General features: G+C 45.6%; 1 protein-coding gene across 1 annotated transcript in view; it reads left to right on the top strand.

The window, feature by feature from the left end:
• Positions 1-20,461, top strand: part of RIPK1 (receptor interacting serine/threonine kinase 1) — an 840,028-nt gene that overhangs the window by 533,792 nt on the left and 285,775 nt on the right. The window lies entirely within an intron of this gene.

Genomic DNA, 20,461 nt, shown 5'->3' with positions numbered 1-20,461 from the left:
TCTCATGTCAGGAGAATTGTACAATTTTTTTCCTCTTTATTTCTCTTACAATGTCCTTTGGTTTATGGCAATGCTAGTTTCAGGTTCCCCCAACTTGACTCTTATCAGGAGAATTTCATCATCTTTACCCTCTTGTTCTCTCTGTAAATCTATTTGGTCAGTATTCAAAACTTTCATTTAATTGTCCATGTGCCTGTCTGAATGCCCCAGGGCCACCACTACCAAAGACCAACTCACTGTTATCTCCTGGCGCACTCTGACTCGTAGTTTGCTCTAGCAGCAGAACCTTGCCTCGGGTATGACATCCGCAGCTTGTCAAACCTCGCTGATACGGTTGCTGCTTTCGGGTTTGACAGCGTCGTGGACAACCTGTTTGCAGTTGCCGGTTCCTTTGCTGCACTTCCCTGGAGCCCAACAGTCTCCATTGGGTCTACCGCCACTCTGGTACGTCGGGTGGATGAGTGGTAGTCCAAGAACACCTCTGCCCTTCAGCCGGGTTCACTCCTGCACGTCTCCCTCTCTCTGTGGCTCCGCTACCTGCTCCGCGTATTCTGCAGCCCGATCCGACTTCACCTTCCCTCACCTGCAGGTGATTTTGGGATTTAAATGTCCTGCGTACGAGATTGAATGCATAACAATTAGACTGCACGTTACTCTTGGTACATTGCTGTTGATCCTCACTGACTCTTTACTCCTCTTCTTCGTCCCAGTACTAAAAGCTTTCTGAGAATTGAAGCCCAAAGTATTTCCATAGTGCTTTAAGTTGTTTTGTTGAACACTTTTGTCTACATAACAATCATCATGAACATCAGATGTCAAATGAGTTTTAGAAAAGTTATGCACATATGAAGAATGAATAAAGTTCTGTTTTAAATGTTTGACAGAAGTAGGTTTCAAGTCCTTATAAAAGGTTTCTGAATAATGACAGCAGGCCATTAGAAACTTTGGGATTAGGGTTTTTCTTCACAGTCAAGGGAAGAACACTGCGTCTCCCTTGTCAGAGCCATCACCTTGCCCTGATTACCATCTCCTCCCATATGATCCCCCCTCAGCATACCACCCACAGGGTCAGGATCAGTTAGCGGCTGCCTTCCCCTGGCCACATGGACGCAGACTTTTGGCTGGGGATCAGTGATGGTTCTGCAGGATTCATTACAGTATACATACATATATGTGTGCGCACACACATTCACACACTTTCATATTAGCATCCTAGATTAACAGTATATTTGTGTTGTAGTTATTTTAAATGTATTGAGCGCTATATGCCAAAGCGCTGTAAAAATATCACTTTACAGTGTAATAAATAGTAATTACAATTCAAGGTTCAACTAGAGAAGATGTGTTTTAAGGGCAGAGCGAAAGGGTGAATAAGAAGAAATAGAGCGCCTAGAAAGAGGAAGAGCATTCCAATGTAATGGAGCAAGTAAGGAAAAAGAAGGAAACCAAGACTGAGCACATAGAGGACGCTGAACAGATAGAAGAAAAAGAGCTTGGGAACAAAGAGAGTGTGAGGGACTATAGAAAGAAACCATTGAGGAAAGGTAAGGAGGGGCCAAACCATGAAGAGATTTAAAGACCATACAAAGAAAATAAAATGTAAGATGAGAATGAAAAGACAGCCATACAAGAGACAATAAAGAAGAGGAAATAGAATCACAAGCTGAAAGAACATAGAAGCCGAATAGAAGAGTTAAAAATAGATTTGAGAGGAGCGAACCGTGAGGTTCGCAAACCAAAAAGAATGCAATAGCAGTAAAATAAGAGTGAACAAATAAGATATGAGCTCAAAGGTTTAGCAGCATTAAAAGTAAGAAATGGCCTGGGAGCACACCCAAGGGGAACCCATCAATAGAGAACACTGGTAAGAACTTTGGAATGGGATTCCAAGGGTAGCTAAATTGGCTCATATGAGGGAGATGTGGGTTAAGGTGATGACTCAGTGGCATCTGACTCCAGCGAGACTGCAAGAGATGTTCCCACAGGTGTCTAACAGATGCTGGAGAGATTGTGGAGGGGAAGGGGCGTGGAGGCACATTTGGTGGGATTGCCAAAAGATTCAGAGGTGCTGGGCCGATATTAAGGCACAAATGCAGGGGATCTTTCCGAATGTGACCCAGATGGGGGAACGGGTGTGGATGTGTGGCATTAAGGATGTGGTGGCCAAGGCACTGACCAGGTCACAATGGAGGTGTTTTATGGGTATGCTAATTGCGGCGTGGGCAGTGCTGGCTCAGTGCTGGAGACAAATGGCTCCCCCGCTGATCTACAGTTGGCTCCGAAAGGTCTGGTCATTGATCATTATGGAAAAGTTATCCTACTCCCTGAGAGGTACTTCTAGCTCCTTTCGAACCAGACTGGGGAAAGGTGTTGGAATTCCTTCAGTCGGACTACATGGAACAGTGGTGTCCACACAACATTAGAATTCTGGATTTGTTGAGGACATGAGCGCTTCCCAGAGGACTCCGAGAGCATTCTCCGGGTGTGGGGGGGAGGTATGGGAGTGTGGATTGAATTTGTTATTGTTCATATGAAATGATAAATAGTTATATAAAAAAAAAGTAAGAAATGGCCGAGCCTTATGAATATTAAAAAGATGATACCGGCACGAGCGTGAGAGAAAAGTGATGTGACAATTAAAACTCGTGCCTTGAAACACTTGTGTATAGGTGCGTTACAAATGCCATATCATATCATATCATAAAAGAAAGATCAGAATCAAGATATCGGGGGTCATTCCGAGTTTGGAGGCAGCCATGGTGCTACTAGCACCATGGCTGCCTCCAAAGCCGGGTCCGGGTCCGGACTGGCTGAATGGGGATTTACCGGGTCATTCCAACCTTGGAGGACCCGGTAAGTCCCCATTCAGTAAACCATTCCCCATTCCCATTTGAGCCCCCGTAGGGCTCAATGGGAATGGGGAAGGCGCTAATTACAGGCCCGCAAATAGCGGGCCCGTTATTAGCACCCTGGTCCCTTAGCGGGACCCGCAAAGGATGTGTGGTCATACCACAAGTCCTTTGCGGGTCCCGCTAAGGGACCTCGGAATAGGGCGGTAAGGGTTTACTGGCACCGGCATCCTTACCGGTGCCGGTAAACCCTTTCCGCCCAACTCGGAATGAGGCTCATAGTCTCAGATTACGGGTAGAGGTAGAAATAGGAAGCAAAGAAGGAGGAAAAGAAATAGAAGGGGAGGGGGGAAGGAGAAGGAATAGTTGTAGCAGGAAATAAGAGAACTTCCGTTTTAGCTGAATTTAGAACAAGATAGTGACCAGCCATCCATGATTTAATAGTCAAATGGCAAGGTGTTGTGGATTACCGGAGGAAAAAGAAAGGAAAAGGAAACGTTGGGTGTCATCAGCATAGAAGTGGTGAGACATCCCAAACAATGATATAATAAAAGCCAAGGGAGAAGTGTAGAGAAAAAAGGACTTAAGACTGAACCCTGAGGAACCCCCTGAAGAAGAGCGACGGAAGCAGAAAACGTACCTGCCCAAGAGACAGTGTAAGTACGATTAGATGGGTACGAGCGGAACCAAGAAAGAACAGATCCAGAAAATCCTAAAGATGAAAGAGGCAGAGTGTGGTCAACGGTATAGAAAGCAGCAGATAAGTCAAGTAAAATTGAGAGATTAATGTTTTGAATACCATGCTGAAAGTAAGGAATCACAAACAGAAGACGAGTAGTTTCAGTAGACTGGAAATAGCTGAAACCAGATTGAAAACGAGGAAGAATAGAATTCTCAGAGAGTAGACTAGATGGTCAAGAAGCTTAGAGAGATAAGGAAGAAGAGATATAGGCCTAAAATTAGAAGTGAGCAGAATCGAGAGAGAGCTTTTTCAAGATAGGAAGAATAGTAGCATGCTTGAACAAAGAAGGGAACATTGAAGTAAGAAGGGAGGTATTAAAAAGAGAAATCAGATAGGAGACCAACAAAGGATAAACCTTGGGTATAAGAGATGACGGAATCTGATCAGCAGGTGCAGCTGTAGGATGGGCTTGTGCCATCAGCTGCATAGTGCCAGTGGTAGAAATTGGATGAAAAGAAGATGGAACAGAAAAACATTAAAAAAGTGTAGGAACAGAGTAAGAAAGAACAATAGCTTTCAAAGAAAAATAAGAAGCCAGATCAGAAGCTATAAGAGAAAAATTGGAAGTAAAACCAGGAAAGGGAGGAGACAGTAAATGAGATATAGTCTGAAACAGACAATGAGGATGAGTGAATTAAAGAGATCTGCATAAACGGAACACTTAGCAGCAAGAAGAGCTTCATCATAGAGAGAATGATACGAGTACAGAGTCCGAGACCAAGCGAGATTTACGGCCCCGGCGCCAGACAGCGAAGGGGAAACTGGGTACAAAGAGTCAAGTGAAGAAATAAGAGAGGAAGAAAGTAGAGAGGTCGCCTCATCAGCAGAAAGACCAGCAAACGATGAGCGAGAAGGAAGACCAAAACTACAAGAAGAAACAAACAAGGGAGCATTGATAGTGTGAAGGTCACGTCAAAAATAAATAAGTAGGAGAGGAAGAGACTCCAGCATAAATAGAAGAAGAGCAAGAAGAGGGAAGAATTGCAATAAGTAAAACAAAGTGGTCAGAAGAATAGACCAGGACTGTAGAAACTGAGGAGAACGATAATGAAGAAGCAAATATGAGATCAAGATGGGCGCTAACAACATGAGAAGGTGGAGAAAGAATAGAAATAAGATGATACGAATCAAGAATGGAAAGAAAAGTATAAACTTTTTGCCCTAATTTTTTGCCCCACCGTATTTTGTTCTTTAGAATTATATTAATTGTCAGCTCTAGTTGAATTGTTTGATCTAGTTTAATTGTTCCCCACCGTTTTTTGTGCCTTAGCATCGTAGTTTTTCCCTTGGTATGAATTGTGTGCCTCATCACTTCTTCACGCCCAAACACTCTAAACGCAGACCAACTATGCACATGCCATTTTTTTAAAATCTGTTCCTACAAACATCCAACAGATCCCTACACATCTACTACCAAATTACATACCACAGCACCGCCATTGCACCCAAGCACACTGGTTCGATCTGGACACAAATGTCTGTGTCCCTCAGCACAGACCACCTAGAAACAGACCTGCATACAGTAACCAGGTACTTACAAACTGTACACATCAACACCACTAACTTGCATTTTCCCTCTCTTCCCCACTAACCTTACACACCCCACTTTTTCAGATCCACCATAGCACACCGTGTGACCATGCAAATGTCAGCAGTCCACAATATAAATTCCAGTAATGTAACATAACGTAATAGTCTGGCTCTTGACTGATATATATTTTTTTTATATATGAGTGTGGTCACTTTGCCTAAATCACCTGCTCAACACTTAAAGGATAGTTCCGGGACTTTTTTTTTATTGTCCCTACGGGTCGGCCATGTGTTTGTAAGCATAAATCGGTAGATCGTAGGAAACTTTCCTATGGACCTTACCCGACTTTTCGCCCATTATCGCACTCGAAATCAGCCTCCATTTTGTGATAATCCTATCATTCCGCCGCATCGCCCTGGCTCACCTGCCTTTGCGGCACTAAATCAAATCCCCCGCCCCTGAGCCTGACATCAGCAGACGCGTACTGCCCATTTCAAGCACGTCTCGTGTCAACAATCGCTGCGCCTCAGCTATTGACGTGTTGCCATGGAAATGGCAGGACGCCTCTTTCCCCAATAAGTATAAACAGACCGTTTCACAACATACAGCAGCAGATTTTCGATTCCATTCCTCTCTGTGTGTTACTTTGAGTATTCTGTGACTCGTTTCTGTGCTCTGGTCAGCTACCTTCGTTGATTGTAGCCCGTGTGAACAGATACCAGTACCACCGCTATAAATTATCTTACTTTCTTTACCACACAATGGCTACAATAATGCCGTATATGTACGAGCCCGAGTACACCGAGGAAGAACTACTGGAAAGGCAAGCACGCGAAAACGATGGGGATTCGGACGGCAGTTGGGAGGACCAGTCAACGGATGAAGAGCCTGGACCATGTCGCATGGACGGCGTCTCCACCTGGTGCACGTGCAATCGGTGCGAGCTAATGCCAACTGAGGAGGAGAACTGCTGCTGCCGTGAAAATTCCGGGTGCTTGGCCTACATTTCGGAAAGCGAGCAAAGTCTGCAGGAAGGCGAGCAAAGTCCGCAATGCATCACCGAGCTGCCAGAGTTCAGGGAAGCCTGCCTCTCACGGACAGTGTTGAGGATGATGATGGTGCTTATGCACAAACTTCGTGGCACTGTTCGTCCGCGTAATCCGAGTAACGAGTAAGTATACTCTGTTTGTGATGTCAGTGATGCCACCACTATTTCATGGTCGTCTCCCACATATAAAATTACATTTACATATCATTCGAACGCATGTAAATTGGTTCCATATAGTGCATTTTCTAGATATAATTTTTTTCTAAGAAAAATGACATGTGTTACCTGAATCGACATTGATAAGAAAGTTTGGTCAGTTTTATACAGTTTGCATCTTTTTTTTTCACAGGTGGTACAGGCTGGTGGCCTATCGTTGCTTCACTTGGTGGCTTCACGGGAGGCTCGGACACCGCGTTCGGAGAGTAATACCTGCCTGTGCGGTACTTGCCATTAGACAACATTTCCCCAGTGACAGTGGACAATACCGCGGATTTTCCCTCGATGTGCTGCAACCTCAACTTTACAATGTGTAACGTTTATTATTTATGTTTAACTAAAATCTAAAATAAAGCCCAACATATATTTTAACAATGGTTGTTTTGATTTTTTAAATGAATCTAGTGTATATTCTCCTGGGAGGGTGAGGTATTCATAAACTCACCCCCCTGCCTTCCATGTAGTAGATCCTGCAGCCATCCTCTTACATTCAGTTAGATGGCCTCTCCTTGGTGAGGCCCTGCGGCAAACGGGTCTTGTCTGCACGACCACCGCCCCGATCCACCGCCCCCCGCCCTATCAAAGGCAGTTCGCACCAGGGTACTTGCGCTGCTGGCAAGTGGAGCTGTCAGGGAGCGATAAAGGCCAAGAGGTGCCAAAGACCATGTACACTTCAAAGTGGTCTATAGAGCATGGGTTGTTGTTCCCATGTCTACCTCCAGACCCCGTGTCTCCTGCCAAGCATCCCCCCTCACGCTGGACGCCCCCCTGCAATCCACATAAGTGTGTCTCCATTCACGAGTCTTCCTGTGTCTTGTCTGCACGACCACCGCCCCGATCCACCCCCCCCCGCCCTATCAAAGGCAGTTCGCACCAGGGTACTTGCGCTGCTGGCAAGTGGAGCTGTCAGGGAGCGATAAAGGCCAAGAGGTGCCAAAGACCATGTACACTTCAAAGTGGTCTATAGAGCATGGGTTGTTGTTCCCATGTCTACCTCCAGACCCCGTGTCTCCTGCCAAGCATCCCCCCTCACGCTGGACGCCCCCCTGCAATCCGCATAATGCCACGACATATACACGTCATTCATTCACAAACACACCCCTGTTTCGAATTCTTTATAACCCACTTCATATTTCTAATGAGAACTTCTTTGCGCTTTGCTAGTCAACCCGTGAAGGTGCTGGTTATCTGCTCTTCGTCTCTGTGAACTTCCGTGACCACTTTGAGCAAACTCGTCAGTTTGCAACCTGTGAACTGCTCCCTGTTCTACGACAAGAAACTACTCTGATCCCTGCATCTAACTGTTTGTTCGTCAAGGTAAGTCCATGTACCATAATCATTTTGCGTCCAATTTTTTAATTTATATCTATTTGCTAGTAGTCATCAAATTGCATCCATGTTTTCTTTTCGTTCACGACAGTACATGCAAGGAACTAGTCACATGTTCTGAGTTTAGTCAAATTACTTTTTCTATTTTTTGAAAGTTATTGAAATACTTATCCGCATGTGAATAACGTGTATAGTTCCAAGAACCAAAACGGACCTTGCATTGAACCTTTTATGTGTCATTTAATGTTTTAACACATTGGTATTCATAGAGAATTGTTGATCTTTACTTTTCAGAACTTTCCATAATGCCTGCCTGTTCCATTGGCGGTTGCCCTTCGAAGACTCATAACAAATCTGAAGGTACTATAATGCATGTTTTCCCTAAGACAATAGATCAGATAAAAGAATGGGTCCGATATTGCGGATATCCAGCCTCTGAGCTAGAAAGTAGAGTCCTAGAAGTCTTTGCGGACAAGAGGGGTGATCGATACCGCATCTGCAGCAGGCACTTTAGCCCAGACATGTACTCCACATCATTGCTAATAAAGAAGAAAACACCGCGAGCGAGGCGAAAATTGCTCTCAACCGCTATTCCCACTCTATTCGTCCACATCCCTCCACTGGTGAGTCAAGTTTACGTATTTGTCTCTCGGCCTTGCGGTAGTGTGTAGCATTAGCTAACAATAATTTCCCCATTTATGTATCCACTCAATATGAAGGCGGAAGATTCTCCATCCGTGTCGTTATTGCAGTCATCAGCCACTTCAAGCGCCTATCGGGTAATCTTACTTAGCTATTCTGACACTGACTTGTTTTAGGCATGTAAATCAATAGTTTTAATTGATCCAAAATAATGCAAGTACTGTCTTTCAGGGAGATGCTGAGGAGTCCAACGCATTGACGACAACCGTAGATGTCACTCAGATGCTCGAGGTACGTTTCCGGACAGTTCCATCGATGGAGATCATCAGATCTTGCATTCTTGTAGCGTGATTGTTACACACAATGTTTCTTTCGTTTTTAGCCATTGGTATGTCCTTCTGTCGTCGCCCTCCTATGTGTCTTCTTTTTTCAATATTGTGTTCATTACTAATGAAAGTCCTATGTTTCAGGGAGTCGATGGAGCATTAGTCCAAGAAGAAGGGGGAGCATGCAGTTACGGGTCGGCGCAACAGCTTGCAGAAGTGTGCACCGCAGTTACAGCGTCCCTTGATGTTCTTATGCATTTCGAGGTATGGATACTGACAGATCAATCATGCGAGATCAAATGACGTGATTACATCCGCTATACTTCCTTCTTTATTAACGCAAGTACTATGTTTCAGGGAGCTGACGGAGCTTCTTCAACAAGAACATCACCCCTAGTAGTTGATGCAGATCTCTGGGTGGTGACACTTCCAACGATGGAGCAAATCGAATCATATTTAGATATCCATTATTTATTTTAGACAACTGATCATTTGTGCAGGTCTATTTAGATGAGCCGTTGACGCCTGCAGAAAGTTTATGTTCTTTTAAACAAAATAGAAAACCATACTAATGCAATTACTGTGTTTCAGGGAGTTGCTGAAGCGTCATCTTCAATAATATCATCAATGGAAGTCTATGCGGAGCCCGAGGTATGGATCTTGACAGTTCAATCTAACTAGATCAACAATGCGTGAACTATTGTCGTTTGAATGTTCTACACAATGCGTTCATTCGTGTTTTGCTATTGAGATGTACGTATGGGTATTGGTCCCCAAGTACATTTTGTGTTTTCAATATTATTATACATACTAATGAAAGTTCTATGTTTCAGGGAGTCGATGGAGCCTCAGTGAGTGATGGATGTGCTTATCATGAAAATATAGTCGTTGCAGCACGAGAGGAAGTGGAGACATGCACACACGAGTCGGAGCAACAGCGTCCAGATGTTGAAGTTCGAGGCAAGAAAGTTTCAAAGAAAAGAAAGCAAAAGAAGGTTAGTGTCCTGTTCACTATATTATGTTGTCTTTCACTGTCAATAGTTCAATACTGTAAGTTGTGTTTAAACTGAACATCCCTTTTCTAATCTGTCCTCTAGTTGCGAGTGGGTGTAAGAACTAGATCTACACAGACAGTGAAGCGAACGAGAGATGTTGCTTGTCAAACCTTTTGGCAGGGACTTGAGACTGGAGATGCATCGTGCCAATGGGAAGAATATGAAGTGATTGACAACGGAGCTATACCACCACCAGCCATTGATAGTGAATGTCCTCCTGGTAGTTCGGATGCAGTTGGAGATAAATTCACAGAATCCACACCCGCAAAAAATAAGAGCGCGCGAAAGTTGAAGACATTGTTTTTTTCTCCCATCTCCGGACAAGGAACAGATGTTGCAATGGAAGAGAATGAAGTGGACGACAATGAAACACCATCAATATCACTCAGCATAGCGGAAGACGATATCAGAGATTGTACCTTTCATGCGAGTGACATGTCCTCAACGTTACAGGCCGAACCAGCTGGGATGCAGAGTGACAGTATAAGGAAAGAGGCCAAATTCATTGTATTCGATAGCTGTTTGATGGATATTATTATGATGATGAAATGTGGGCATTGGGTTGGTGGGGAAGTATGTGGGGAGCCATTGATTAATGTGACTCGTGCAATTCGAGGCACTAACCTTAAAATACATGCCACCTGTACACAATATCATCCGTTCGCATGGTCTGCACAACCCATGCTGGGGCAACTGCCAGCAGGCAATCTACTTTGTGCAGCGGCCGCACTTTTTAGTGGTTCAAGTTTTAAAAAGTTACAGTATTTCTTTCAGTTTGTGGGAATCCATTTCATTGCGAAAAGTCAGTTCTACAAATACCAAACCGATTATCTATTTCCAGCCATCAGCGAAGCTTGGAGAATGGAAAAAATGTCAATGGAAAGTACATTCGCGGGCAAACGCTTCAGGCTAGCCGGTGATGGACAGTGCGACAGCCCAGGATTTTCAGCCAAGTACTGCACCTACCACTTTCAGGACATGGAAAGTAAGAAAATTGTGAGTTCGGTGGTCGTGCAGGTGTCACAAAGTACATCCTCAGTGGCCATGGAGAAAGTTGGCTTTGTAGCATCATTGCAAGAACTACAATCGCGGGGAATGGTGATCGACCTGATAGCCACGGACAGACACGTTTCAATTGCCAAGACAATGAGAGAAGAGTACAAAAATATAAATCACCAATTTGACGTATGGCATCTTGCAAAAACAATCAATAAAAAATTGTCGGCTGCAGGAAAAAAAAAAGATATGCAAGGTATTTCACAGTGGTCCAAGTCAATCAGCAACCATCTTTGGTGGAGCTCAAAAACATGTGAAGGGTCGTTGGAAATTCTACTGGAAAAATGGCGGTCAGTAATGTTGCACTGTAGCAACGTACATCGATGGTCGACAAATGAGCATTTCCACAAATGTGAACATGGCCATTTGTCCACAGAGGAGGCACGGAAGAAGTGGTTGATTCCTTCATCACCCACTCACAAGGCCATTGAAAAGATTGTATTTGATAAAACTATAACAAGAGATTTGAGGGGACTCACGGAATTCTGCCACACAGGAGATTTGGAGGTGTTCCACAATATGTGCCTAAAGTACAGGCCCAAAAGATTGCATTTTGGCATGGAAGGCATGATAAATCGGACTCTTCTAGCGGTCTTGGCACATAACCATAATGTTGGCCGTCAACAAAGTAGGACGACCGGAACTTTAGGGACGCTTCGCTACAATAAGGCCTTCGCTAAAAGAAGTAAACAATGGGTGATCAAACCAGTGTTTGCGGATATGCAATATGAGTTTATTGAGAGACTTATCGTAGATGTCCTCGATAGGCACATACATGGAGTGGTGAACGAACCTATGCAGGGGACAACTGCATTGCCACCCAACATTGCCTCTGTTCCATGTCCACCTAAAGCAGAGCTCATTGAGAAATACACATCACGGTTTAAATGATTGTAATTTGATTGTCTGTTCTCTCGAGTCTCCTCATGTTGCAGGCCCATTGCAATTAAACCAAACAGTAATATAAATCATTTTTACAAAAATTATAGAATGTTTCCGTATTACAAACACATGGCCGACCCATAGGGACAATAAAAAAAAAGGCACGCAGACAAGATGCCCTTACACTGACTGCAGCTAACTAGAAATGTGTGCTCGCTCAAAGTGAAGGTCAGCTGCTTTGATGTTTTGCTCGGGTGGCGGAACGGCCCACGACCCAGTATAAGGTTCTATTGTGATTTGACCTTGACAGGCCGGGACCATCCTGAAAGACTATGAAAAGATAATGAATAAAATTTCAGAAACGAAACGATGAGCCACGTTCATTAGAAGAAGTAACGTCGGCAAAGGAGTGGTGTTTCGGGTCTGCCCTACACAGAGACACAATGGAAAATGCAAATATAATGTAAGTAACTTTTGATGAGTTTATACCGCAATTTCATTACTATACAGTGGCTTTAAAGACGGGTTCAGTTGTACTTGTTCGTTCTATGTGGCATATTGTTTTCTACCGCGCACTATCTTGAGGAGAAACATCTGCTTTTACTGAAGCACCTCAAAACCTTCCTCTTTGCTTCTGCTTTCTCTCTCCCTCTCCCCTGCTACAACTGGTCCACTGTCTGCGACCTCGGTCCTGGGCCCTTCCACTCTCCACCTGCACTGCCTCCCTGTCAACCCCTGCACTGGGGGACTGTCTCAGTATCCTACAGCCCCCCCTTCCCAGCACTTGTTCTGCACTTACCTTGCACTTGCCACCAGCTGGCCCTATTTATTTATTATTTTATGCTACTTACCTTGTACTCCACTCCCCCCCCTCCCTGCCTCGCCACGCCTTTAAACACTTGTGTACACCCAGTAGCGCTGTCCTCGCTATGATTTTAATAAGGATCTGATGGTGAGACTAATTTCATTTTTTATGTTTTTAGGTACATCATTCACTACTGTCTGTGTCACGAGTACCAGACACCGGCGGACGGCTTCTACAGCCGCCAGTTGCTTCTCCGCGTGAACAACGTTACCACCCTGACCATTTTATGGGACGATCGCCAAGTACAAGTATGCCCTTACGCGGTACTAACGGTTAGATGCAACATACCTACCGTTGTGGTGGCCTAGTGCCTCGTTGTTGGAACAGCCATGCGATTATCAGTGCGACCGAAGAGCTTATTTTTATCGTAAACCAACACCCTGTCTACTGCACACGAACATCGCTTCCCTCAAGACGAACTAATTTGGATCGAGAGCAAAGAAAAATGCAAATCGCTGAATATTCTCTAAACATTTGATGTCCAATAAACGTACTTTGCCAAATGTACAATCTTGCCGTTTGCTTTTAAACCACGGTTTCACATTCCGAATTGTGGCGCTGTATTGTGAGATGCTCTAAGACCCTGTGTACAGCAAAGGACCATCGCGTTCCTCAATACGAACTTTTTGGAACATGAGCAAATAAAAATGCAAATCGCTGAATATTCTCTAAACAGTTGATGTCTAATAAATGTACTTTACCACATTTACAATCTTGCGGTTTGATTTCAAAGTACAGTTTCATATTCCGAATTGTGGTGCGCTGTATTGTGAGCTGATCTGTGTTGATTTCCGGGGTCTGTGTGGAGTCGCGTAGAAGACGCCTGGGCGCGTTTGCCTACGCAGCACAGTAACGTCACGGAGAGAGGCGGGGAATATGAATGTTTTGATAATGTCTGTTTCAGGGGCGGGGGATTTGATTTAGTGCCGCAAAGGCAGGTGAGCCAGGGCGATGCGGCGGAATGATAGGATTATCACAAAATGGAGGCTGATTTCGAGTGCGATAATGGGCGAAAAGTCGGGTAAGGTCCATAGGAAAGTTTCCTACGATCTACCGATTTATGCTTACAAACACATGGCCGACCCGTAGGGACAATAAAAAAAAAGTCCCGGAACTATCCTTTAACACACTTTCTTTGGGTTGCACTCCTCTATAGCGACCAGTGCATAGAGTTTTTGCCATTTTCGTACAACCTTTGTTTTTACATGGCAGCACATGCCACCTTTTGTAGATTGCTGATGGGGCACTTGTCCCCTTTACTTTTTTCTAGCTGCAAAGCTGCCTAGCATTTTCATGTTCTTTCTCGCTCTTACTCTGCTTCTCCCCACTAACTTAACACACCCATTCTTTTTCAGATCACCAGAGCACCTTGAGACCATGCACATGGCACTGGCGCAGGTTATAAATCCCATAACGTAACATGGAAGTGAGAGCGTGTACATTGGCAAGGCTGTGTTATGTGCACAAACCTATTCAGATAGTGAATATGCACCACCATCAGTATCTGAATGTTGTGTGGGGTGTGAGCCATGAAGAAAGGGTGTCACAATTAATTAGAAATTGATCAATAGTCACTGACCTAGCACCCTAGTTAACCTAAGAAGTGCACAAGCCTTCATGGGTCTGCAGTCCATTCCTACCCAAAGTCCTTGGTAGGGGCTGTGTTGATCACAGAAAAAGCTATGTGCAAAAATGTAGCAAGCTAAGGGTACACATTGGGAAATGGCAACAAGTACTGGATACTACGTGCAAGTGTTTTCAGACCAAATGAATGGTTGCAAAAGCACTGTTGGGTCTAGAGCATATCCCTCAGTAAGTGCTAATGTGGTTTTTTTTTTACATTTGTAACTACTCCTGTAGGAGATTATTGTTTTTTTTTTTTTTTTTTTTAAATTTGGTTTTATTAGTTTTAACAAAGGAACAAACAAGATGGAATACATGTTACGTGTTTCACCATAGTAAGCATATGTTTGCAGAACAAGGAAGATATATTTGTTGTTAAAAGAAGAACAAGCATGGTTATGCAGCATATGTTACATTGGGTACCTCAGAGTATATCCATCTTAGTCTAATGAACCCTACCCTCCCCCCTCCCCCCTCCCTTTCTTGATTGAGCACACATCCATTGAAGTTTGTGAAGGCATGGGGATTTCCAAAGTGTTTTATTCAGAGGTCCATTGCGTGGTCGGTCAGGTGCTTCTTATTGCAGAGTCTCTTCCATTGTTTTCTGTCGAGTGTTGCCTTTTCATCAGGGTCCGATAGATTCCTCCGCTTGGAGCCCAGAGTCTATTATGAGATATTTATTTTTGAAGTCCATCCATAGAGCTTCGCATTGGGCGGCTTTGCCGTGCAGGGAGGCGGTTATTGTCTCCATTAAATAGATGTTTGTGGCTAGGGCGATCCATTCCCTCTTACCGGGTGACGTTGGTGATTTCCATTTAATCACTAAGAGGGCCCTGGCTGCGAGCAGTAAATAGGGGGTCAAGCCTTTCACTCTGGTCCATTCATCTTCATCTTTTTCGAGGCCAAACAGTATTAGGTAGGGATCGGGGTCTCTTTGGATACCTTCTATTTCTTTAATCCACCCCAGGACCTCGTTCCAGAATACTTTGATGTGTTGGCAGCCCCACCACATGTGCCAGTAATTGGCTATTTCTCCGCATTCCCTCCAACATGTTGGACTCATTGTTTGGGACATTTTGGAAAGTCTAAGGGGGTCGTATTGCCATCTGTGTAGCAGTTTGATGGCATGAAGCTTGTATTGACTTGATATGGACGTTTTGGAGGCTGCCTTACACATTGTTTCCCATAGGTTGGAATGCATTTCTTCCCCAAAGTCTTTTTCCCATCTCTTCCGCAGGGGTTCCGTTGAACCGTTTCCCGCCGCTATTAATTCTTGGTACATTGCGGATATGAGGCCTTTCATCTCGGATTTAGAGTCCAGGATTTTCTCAAATGGGGTGAGATCTCTGTTTAGTTTGTCTCTCCATTCTGCCTTCGTTAAGACCCCTTTCAGTTGGATGTACTGGAATGTAGATAGGGTGCCTATACCCAGCGCTTCCGTTAGATCTGGTAAAGTGATAAACGCGTCTTTTTTCTGTAGCTGTCCTACTCTCTCCAGGCCTGCCTCGTACCATGTTTGGAATCTGCCCACATCAGGTATATGGTTGTTTATGCCAGGCGACCATAAGTGGCTGAGCGGGGATGGCCAGGTGGTGATTTTGCGCATTTCTTTGCCTATGCGCCAAATACTCCATATAGTGCTTAGGATAGGGTGGCCCTTGATTTTCCGTTGAACCCTTTTGTGCGGGGTCCAGAGCCATTCCGATACTGTGGCAGGAGACAGATAATGATTGTCCATTTGGACCCATTGGAGGTTAGTATGGTCTCTAAGGTGTGGGATCAGGACACGCAGCTGAGCAGCTTTGTAGTAGGTTCTCAGGTCAGGAAGCCCGACTCCTCCCTTGTCCTTGGGGAGCGTTAGTGTGTTGTATGGGATTCTTGGTTTCTTCCCCTGCCATATGAATCTTACCATGATCTTTTTGGTTTCAATAAAAAACTCTTTGGGTATCTCAACCGGTAGCATTTGGAATGGGTACAGGAAACGGGGAAGGCATACCATCTTAACTGCATTGATTCGTCCAAGCCAGGAGATCGTGAGCTTCTCCCATTTTTTGAGGTCGGCTGCGAATCGCTGGAGGAGCGGAGGAAAATTGGCTTTGAAAAGATCGTCCAGGGTTTTGGTGATCTGTATGCCCAGATATTGTAGTGTGGCATGTTCGAGCTTGAGGCCAAACGGGAGGAACTTGGCGTCATTAACTTCTGCGGTTCCCTGAAGGGGGAACAAAATGGACTTGGTCCTATTTACCTTAAACCTAGCGAATTGGCCATATTCATCCATTAATTTGAGGGCATGAGGGATGGACTCTGTGGGGTTAGTTATGTGGAGGAGAATGTCATCTGCATAGAGGGCGGCTTTGTACTCTGTTGGCCCTAGTCGCATCCCCTCTATCAAAGGGTCCGCTCTCATCTTTTGTGCCAGGGGTTCTAGTGAGAGTGCAAACAGAATTGCGGAGAGGGGGCATCCCTGTCTAGTCCCGCGATGCAGTTCGAACCACCTGGAGTATTCCCCGTTAACGAATATCGCTGCCATGGGGGATGTGTATAATGCTCGTATTCCCTTTCTAGTTCTCGGGCCTATTCCCACTTTCTGCAGGACCGCTCCCAGAAAATCCCACTCCACCCTATCAAAGGCCTTCTCGGCATCAATCGATAGTAGGACAGGGTCGCCAGGGAGGTCATGGGCCGTGTGGATGAGGTGTAGTGTTTTGCGCATAGAATCAGCTCCCTGTCTCCCCAGTATAAACCCGACCTGGTCCGGGTGGATCAGGCGGAACATTAGCGTTTCCAGTCTGGCAGCTATTACCCGAGCATAGATTTTGGCGTCGAGATTGAGGAGGGAAATGGGACGGTATGATCCACAGCACTTGGGGTCTCTCCCTTCCTTGGGGATCACTGTTATAAGTGCTCTTTTAAAGGAGGCTGGAGCCACACCTGTTTCTATGATTTCATTAAATAGTTCCGTTAGGAAGGGTGTTAGTTGGTTGCTGAAAGTTTTATAAAACCCAGCAGTGTAACCATCCTCCCCTGGGGACTTGCCGAGCGTTAACCTTTTAATTGCATCATGGATCTCCTGTTCACTAATGGGGGAGTCGAGGAGCTCGGTGTCAGCATGCGTTATTGTAGGCATAGTGATCGGGGATAAGTAAGCGGTTATGTCTAACTGGCCAGGGGTTATTTCGGAGGTGTAGAGTTTCTCATAAAAATTGGCAAAGGATTCCGGGATAGTCTGGGGGGTCTGGGAAAGGGGGACAGAGTCATCCAGTATTTTAGTCACCCTGCGCTCTGTCCTTTGTTCTCTGAGCCTGGCAGCTAATAGAGCATCGGCCTTGTCTCCTTTTTCGTAAAATTTCTGTTTTAAAAACTGCAGTTTGCGTACTACTTGGTCGCGCTCTAACAGCCTAAGTTCTTCCCTTTTCTGTTGGGCTATTTTCATTCTGTCTGGGTCTACCTCTGGGTCTTCCCTTATCTCACCCTCCAATTGACATATTTCGGTCCGTAGCCTATGTTCTATAATCTTCCGCTCCCTTTTTTTGGAGGACCCCTCTCGGATCAGAATGCCTCTCCATGTGGCCTTCCCTGCCTCCCATACCATTTGTTTGGAGACCTCCCCATTATTATTTATTTTAAAATATTCGTCAATTTCGGTCTCCATGGTGGTTTTGAAGACCTGATCTTTCCAAAGAGACTCGTTACATCGCCACTTTCCTCCGTTGACAGGTAGGTCCGCCCAATTGATATCGGTCAGAACCATGTCGTGGTCGGACCAGGTTATTGGGACTATGTCGGATTGCTGTGTCGTAGTTGTGAGAGCACTTGAGAGATATATATAGTCAATCCGTGTAAATGTGTGATGGGGGTTTGAGTAGAAGGTATATCCGCTTTCGGTGGGGTGCATGAGTCTCCACACGTCCTTCATGTCGTATAGAGCCATCATTGCAGCCAATTCGGTGGGCTCCCTCTTGTTTTGTTGTCTCGCTTCAGGTCTGCCTGGCTTCCAATCCTTGTGCGGGTCAGCCCATTGATTAAAGTCTCCTCCCAGGATGATATGCCCTGTGGCTTCTAGCATTATTTTAGGGATCGTTTTCTCAAGGAATGCAACCTGACCAGTGTTGGGTGCATATACGGTGGCAATAGTCACCTGAGATTTTGCTATTTTGCCCGTTATGAGCAGGGCACGGCCCCCGACGTCAGACCATGTTTTATCCACTTCAAAGTTGATTCCTTTCTTGAGTAGGATTCCAACACCGCCTCTTCTGAGTGGGCCCGAACCCCAAAACTCGAGGCCTCCTCGCTTCCCCAGGATGCTCCGCTCCTCGCCCCTAGCATACTTGGTCTCCTGCAGGAGGAGTATGTCAATATTGGATCTACGAAATTCCCTGAGGACCAAGGATCTTTTAGTCGGGGAGTTCAAGCCTTTCACATTGATAGTCCCGACCCTGAGTGAGTCTCTCACCATGTGTTCATCAGATGTCGCCATTGTTGGGTGCTTTTAGAGGATCGCTCACTTCAGGTGGCCAGACCGGTGTTTGATTCTTCCATCCCATGCCTTTGGTGGTAAAGCAAATTCGTTCAGATGTTGGTGCTACTGTTCTCAAGTTCCTCTTTTCCCTTCCCCCCCTTCCCCCCCTCTCCCTGAGTTGATGGTGTTCAAGTGAACCCAAGAACTGAAAGTGTGCCATTTTAGGCGCTTTGACGGCGTCCAATTCGGACTTGGTGGAAATGTTCAGTCCAGTATTGGACCACCAGTGGAGACCGTTACATCACGGTCCGATTCGGATATACTACCATAACATACCATTGAGCCCCCTTATCCCCCAGTCCCCCCACCCCCCATCATACTTTAATTCAACAATAACATTAAGAAAAGGGGAAACAAAGGTGTAACGATACGTGTGCACTCCGGCTCTTTTCTTCCGAAGCTCATTTCCCTCCTACTTCAGGAGGGGGTTTTGCGGCCGAGCGTCGTCGTCCAGCAAGTGAGCTCCTCCCTCTGTGACGATGGATGATCGTTTCCGAACATTTGCAGGCGTGGGTTGCAGTCAGTTAGCCTGCAAGGTTCTTGAGATTCTCTTTCATTTTCCATTTTCGGGCGTATTGTTTGGTCGCATGAATTTCCTTGATCCTTTCACTCTTTTTCTTCTACTTCTAGGACCCTGAAGTTCCCATTGCATTACCGCTTGTTCATGCCCGTCCCTTTCACCTCCTCTAGGGGCCGTTCCGAGGATGTCCGCAATGCAGTCCTTGATCTCTTGCTCTGAACGAAGGACAATCTTCGAGCTACCGTGTTCAAATGTGAGGGAGAAAGGATATCCCCACCTGTATCTTATGCCCTGTTCCTTGAGCCACTTCGTCAGGGGGCTGCAGAGGCGCCTCAGTGCCAGTGTAAGTGAGGATAGGTCCTGGAAGATGGTGATTTGCGCACCTCCCAGTGTAAGCGAGTCCCCGGATCTGGCCTTCATCAGGATCCTGTTCCTGTCCTGATACCGATGAAACCTTGCTAGGACAGAGCGTGGTCCACCAGGGGGCCCACCAGCCCTGTGTATCCGCTCCGTTTTAGGTTCATCTATCTCCTCGTCTGCCATTAAGATCTTTATGATGTTGTGTATTGTGGTTTTGAGTGAGTCCTCCGTTTCCCCCTCGGATTCCGGAATTCCGAAAAAGCGGAGGTTGCTCCTTCTCTCTCTGTTTTCCAAATCATCCATTTTGAGGCGTATCTCCTCTTCCCTTCGTTCAATGTTACGGATCCTCATGTCCATTTGGACTTCAAGGGTGTCAATCGAGGCCTGATTGTTCTCCACACCTTCTAACCTTTCCTCGAAATTGTCCATTCTCTGGGTGATCTTGTCGATTTTACCGCCTAGGTTGGCTCCGAGTGACTTTATCTCACTTAGCAATGCAGCAATGTCCCCTTTGGTGGCAGCGGCTCCCGCTTCCGCGGCGTCTGTTGACATTGTTGCTTTCTGTCGAGGATTCGGGGAGGATGGGGCGTAGGTGTATTTGGCGAGCCTACTTTTTGCGCTCATGGGGTGGATCCCAGATCAGAGGAGGCACACGCCCCGTAGTCGGGGGCCTTACCCTCTTTGTCGGAGCGTGGGTGCCCACCTAGGAGGTTGAAAGTCCAAGGCACAGGGGACAATCCACTTTGTTGGTATTCCGCGAGGCGAGCGCTGGGCGTGGTGTATCCGGCAACGTCTTGGGTGGGAGTATCCCCCAAAAGAGTGTCTTCGTCTGATTTGGGTGCTTGTTGCAGGGTTAATAGCAGATGAAGGCTGGTGGAGGTAACGGTGCAATAAGGGT

This window comes from Ambystoma mexicanum, chromosome 5p (assembly GCF_040938575.1).
Source record: "Ambystoma mexicanum isolate Mex_15411 chromosome 5p, UKY_AmexF1_1, whole genome shotgun sequence".
NCBI lineage: Eukaryota > Metazoa > Chordata > Amphibia > Caudata > Ambystomatidae > Ambystoma > Ambystoma mexicanum.
Note: the sequence above shows the minus strand (reverse complement) of the source record. Positions and strands in the feature narration are given on the sequence as shown.